Source organism: Juglans microcarpa x Juglans regia, chromosome 3D (assembly GCF_004785595.1).
Source record: "Juglans microcarpa x Juglans regia isolate MS1-56 chromosome 3D, Jm3101_v1.0, whole genome shotgun sequence".
Classification (NCBI taxonomy): domain Eukaryota; kingdom Viridiplantae; phylum Streptophyta; class Magnoliopsida; order Fagales; family Juglandaceae; genus Juglans; species Juglans microcarpa x Juglans regia.
This window is the reverse complement of record NC_054598.1, coordinates 11755281-11761280: the sequence shown is the minus strand read 5'-3', so window position 1 is coordinate 11761280 and position 6000 is coordinate 11755281. Positions and strand designations below refer to the sequence as shown.

General features: G+C 28.4%; 1 pseudogene; it reads right to left on the bottom strand.

Moving 5' to 3' along the window:
- Window positions 1-5107: 5107 nt before the first annotated feature.
- LOC121254700 lies at window positions 5108-5755 on the bottom strand (annotated as a pseudogene).
- Between the last annotated feature and the right edge of the window lie 245 nt (window positions 5756-6000).

Sequence of the window (6000 nt, the reverse complement as noted above, 5' to 3'; positions counted from 1 at the left end):
ACTTGGAACAATTAAGTGCTACACCGATGAGAAATAAATGCTACACTTAAACAAAAGTTTCGTGGTGAAGTTAAGCAGTATTATAGCTTTGATGAAACAATAGATACATTTGAATAAGGCATTATGGAGAACTTCTTAAATACTTTGACATCAAATGGGCTTCCACCTTATGAATTATTACTTAAGAAAAATTGTTCAATCTTGTTGCTTAGAAATATTAATCCTTCAGAATGTTTATACAATGAAACTCCCTTTATATGTTGTAACTTTGAAGGTAACGTTATTGATGCAGAAATTACAGTTGGTCATCATAGTGGTAAAATGATTTTTATATGAAGAATTCCATTCTAACCAAAACCTAATGAAAACAGTGGGTTTCCATTCAAGTGAATTCAATTTCCTATCATTGGTAAGCTTTGCAATGACAATCAACAAATCATAAAGGCAAAATTGGATTTATTGGGATATATTTTGCACAACCTGTATTTTCTCATGGACAATTATATGTAGCATTATCAAGAGCTAAGATTGTTGTTTTAGTAAAAATTCTAATGAGGCCAACATCAACTAATAGATCTCAACAAAATTACACAAAAGATAGTGTGTATAAAGAATTATTAAGCTTGGCATCTTCATCTTAACATTATACAAGTAAGTTGTTTTAATTGTCTACATTCCTATTGTCATTATTTTATAAAAGTCAAACTTAAAATACTAATTCATTTTTCTTACATGATCAGTATCTAAGATGCGAAAGGTTTATTCATTTATTAAAGATATCACACCGAGCACAAGAAATTGTAAAGTCAAAATACTTGTAGCAAACAAATCTCCAAAACGTACAGCACATCATTTACCAATAAAATATCAAAATCTGACCTTGATTAATCCCGAGGTATAGTGCTTGTTATTTTTTATATTTATAAAAACTTGTAACCTTATGTTTCATAGTATAAAACATTATTTTAATAATAATAATAATAATCATATATTAGTCTTTACTAAAAAGATATTATTTTAATATTCTACAGGACAATCGACTACTAGCTACTATGTTTGATAGAGATATCGATTTGCATTTGTGTGATAACACTTTGCATATGTTCCAGTCATACTACATCAGTAATGCTTATGTGAAGACGTTAAATCCTAAATATTGAATTGAAACCCATTAATATGAATGGATCTTAAACTCAAGGATAATCATTGAAAAAATTCCAGAAGATGAAGAAGCATTGCAGCCACCAAATTACAATATCATTCTGTTAAGTGAACTCAATAATTACAAAGATTCAATTGCAGAAATTGGTAAATCTCTGTTCAAAATTTTCAAATTCTTTCTTAACTATATTTATTAACAAGTTAAAAAGTTTGAATATGATATATTAGATCTATTGGCGATTGCATTATATATTAAGCCAGCTAGAGAAGTAAACACAACAAATGGTCCCACAATACTCCAAGAAATATATGTGATTGATCAAAGGTAAATATGTTTTTTAAATTATCTATTTATCTTATTTAATTTTCAATATTAATTTATTTCTAATTCTATTAAGTATGTATTAATTTTAAATTTTTTTTTAAAAAAAAAAATTTCAGAACAACACTCAATGAATCATTACTTGAAGACATAATTATAAAATGCTTGGATCAGACACATGCTTCTGCCTCTACTCGTAATGTCCATCCATTAACCAACATTTTTTATGTTGCAGAACTACTCAAAACTTCACAATCCATGACAGTAAAATCATATTCTTACCAACAAATTCGCATTTTTATAATGTAATCATAAAAAAAAATTTCATCCATTTTCTTATAAGTATATGACAATACTTTCCTAACTACACAATATTTAGAACAACCTGATTTTAATATTTGTTATAAATATGATGTAGAAATCAAAATTCTGGGTAAAAGGAAAGATAAATGTGCTAGATCTCTACCAACTCCTCTTTACATATCCTGCATTGGATGTAACAAAGGATTAGGCTATGAATATAATGAAATATTTCTGTGTTATTATTGTAAACATACAAGTATTGCACAATCACGATATGTACTTTTTCTATAAACTTTTAGTTTTCATCACTCACTTAAAAAATTTAACATATACTTTCTATTCATTCTAACACAACTATATTTTTATTACTAATAGTTGTTGAGCATATGTTGAAGTCGATGATGGTTTATGACAATTAGCTACAATGATATTTGGTGCAATTGTAGAGGAAGCATTAGGTTGTTCAACAATTGATTTTATGAATCATACTAATGAGGTAAAATAATATTATATTTTTTTAGCTCCTTCAATTCAAATCATAGAATCTTTTTTCTTTATACCATCACATTTCAATTATTCTAATTTGCAAAAATAATATAAATCAAAACAATTTTGATAATCAGATGTTTCCATTTAAAATCTTTTGAACCTTCAATTTTGTACATTTAGATTTTTTATTTATTTAATAACAACATATAAATACCAAACTCATATCATCCAGGAGCATCTCTCATTCTTGGAAAATATCGCCAAAGAAACTTCACAAAAAGAGTGGATAATTTAACTTGTTTCAGACATAGATCAACTCAAATAATAACATCACAAAAATACAATATCCTCTCAATTGATATTGTGGAAAAATATGAAACATGTTGATTAGCTTATTTACTACCTAATTTATCCTTTCATATATATTGCCTATATGACTTCATTTTGGAAACTTTTATCAAACTACAATCAATTAATATTAAGCATGTATATTGCTTTGTTTTGTAAACTTGTATCAAACTTCTTTAGGATGTATATTACTATTGTTGATACATATATGATATTATTTCTAGAAGTTTAGTTGAGATATACAGTCAGCTTATTTTATTTTGCTATGTATATTACTATATTGGATGCGTATAATAATATGCTATGATTGATGTGTGCATTATTTTATTTTGCCATATATATAGTTTATATATATTGTTATGTTATTTTCTCTCAACTAGGCAAATGTCCCTTAGATGTTTCTCTACTACTAGTGTGTGTGTGAATATCTATATATATATATATATATATATATATATATATATATATAACTATACTACAATTAGTTTACAACTAAGTACAAAAAAAAATGATTATTTTATTTATTTTGAATTGATGCGAGTACAATAACTTTGAATTAAAATTAAAAATATTAATATTTTAATGTGTAGTAGTAGTTGAGCTGTAATATAGTTGGATGTGTATCATTGTCATTAAAAACACTTGTAACAGATTTGTGAGATGAATTAATTTTTACGTGTAAAATGATCATGTAGTATAAAAGGCAAGTTCTATTTTTCTTTCAAACATTTTAAAATATCTTTAAACATTTAAAAAATAAAACTACATCACTTCACTAATAGTCACTTTCTTAACTATTAAAAAAAGCAGAAAAATTAAAATAACCGAACGACAACTTTGAAGAGGCAAAATCATGGAGGCTAGTATCATTTTTCGAAACAAATATATATATGAGAAAATATATTTGTAACCGTGAATTGTGTAACCACCGCGTAATTACTTTGAAAAAAGTGAATAAAACATGAGACCCACATGAAAAAAAAATTAATTTTTTAATAGTGAATCCCACTATTTATGTGTGAAAAACTAAGGTGAGATAAAAGGTGTTTTCAAGTATATTAATTTGGGAATATTAGAGCACTAGCAATGACTTATTCATCTTTATCTTCATCTTTATATTTACATAATATTTCTTTAAATTCATCTACATTGACTTATGCATCTCTAAATTTTTACATAGCTATGAGTTATGTCATTATTCATTCTCCAAACATTATTTTTAATGTTTTTTCTCCCTCCTACCCATTAAAATCAACTTTGTGGAATTTGTATTAAGATAGTTTTAATATATGAAATTAGTTTTAAGTTGATGATACAAAGTATTTTTTAGTACATACTAATATTTATTGATAAAATTGGTCATTTTGATATATGAAATTGGTAATATTTAGATATATAGAATTTGTATTTTTGAACACATGGTGCTAATTGTAAAATATATAAATAATAATAATTTTAAGAAAAAATTAAAAATAATAATATTTTATTATTATTTAGTTTTAAGATGCATAATCCAATGTAAGGGTTTTTCTTGATATACAAAAGTAATCTTCAAAAGATGTAATTTTAAAGATACATATAAAAAAACCAATGCTAGTGCTCTAAGCAATTTAATTTTGGGAAATAAAAGGTGTTCTATACTTTTTTTGACAAACTATTTCTCATTATAATTTTATCAAAAAGTGTTTTCTAGGCTTCGTTTGTATAGTGGGATAAGATGAGAAAGTTTTAGATGAAAGTTGAAAGTTGAATAAAATATTGCTAAAATATTATTTTTTTAATATTATTATTGTTTTGGGATTTAAAAATGTTGGATTATATATTATATTTTGTGTGAAAATTTGAAAAACTTGTAATGATGAGATGAAATAAAATGAAACTATTTTTGTATCCAAACGGATCATAATCATATGATTTCCTTATGGCACTACAAGGAGAACCACTAGTCCTGAGTACTCCTGAGTCTTGACTCCTGACTATGTGCTTCCTTCCTACGATATGCCACAAGAATAATGATATACACACAACATATTACACAACACATTGCACAACAATGTTAACAAATGAGGGTATTTTTATAAAATGATGTTACTTTTATAAGGTGTTTTACAAAAATATTACTAATTTAAAACATAGTTATGTAAAGTGTTGTGAAAAATATTGTGTGTAAATCATTTTCTATGCCACAAATGTGGGACAAAGTCATAGAACAATATTAAGTTAAATTCAAATTGCTCTTCCCATATTTGGAAAAAAGACAAAACACCGAAATAATTTCATTAGTACAAAAGATCGCAATGTTTCAGATATGAGTAACAAAAGAAAAACAAAAAGATTACACAAATCTTGATTAATTTGCTAATATTGTGGTCTACAAAAGTTGATACACGAACACATATACATATGAACTAAGGATCCATAACAAAAACACACAAGGGATCACAAACAATATCCATCACAACAGATCAAACCCAATAATAAAAGTTAGGAAGCCATGCAGTCGATGCCAAATCGAGTATTTGGAAACACCAAGAAAAGGGCACTACAGATAATCCCAACCATTAGAGGGAAGCCCTCCATAACTTCATCCATATCCTTAGCATGCCTAGGAAAAAGACAATTCGTAACTCGATGATCCGAGAAAGCAATCGCCACGAAAACCAACATTGACATGATTGCATGGACAAAATCCGATAACCCAACTCTGTACTTATCGTCCTTTGGAACTTCAACGCCAAGCCCGGCCTTGAACACCGCCAAACCTTACGGGGTCATGAACCCGTAGTAGACTTTCCCATCGGGACCTCGAAAACTATCGGTAAAGTGAAAGAAGAAGTAGGAGAGGGTGCAGAGGCCTAAAAGGGCATTGATCATTTGGGTGCCAATAGGCGTGCACTAGCCATTGCCGGAAACGGAGGGGAGGACCATCTCAAACGTGAGAAGGGTTCTGGTTGGAAGGAAGTTAACAAGCATTGACGTTTTGGATATGGTTTTTTGCACTCCCTTGGCAACTGCTCGCCTTTTCTTCCCAACTTGAGGAGCTGCATGTGGGGAGGAAGGGATTTGGGTAGGTTCTTCTGGTGGAGTAGTAGTGTAGATTTTGATTCCAATGCCTTCAGGGTTGGGTTCCATTGCTGCATTAACGAGTTTTGTGAATAGCAGAAATGAAGAAAAGACAATGAAGATTTCAAGGGAATTTGGAATTGTGGAAGAGAGTGATTGTAAGATGTTCTTACGGGATCCTTTTATTTTTTTTCTTTTTATATAGTTTTAAGGGTTGCAATAGTTGACTTGACATTTGAGATTTTGAACTGACGAACAGTTATTAACTATCAACCAACCATGGCGACTCGCACTTTTTCACTAGGAAACGGGAA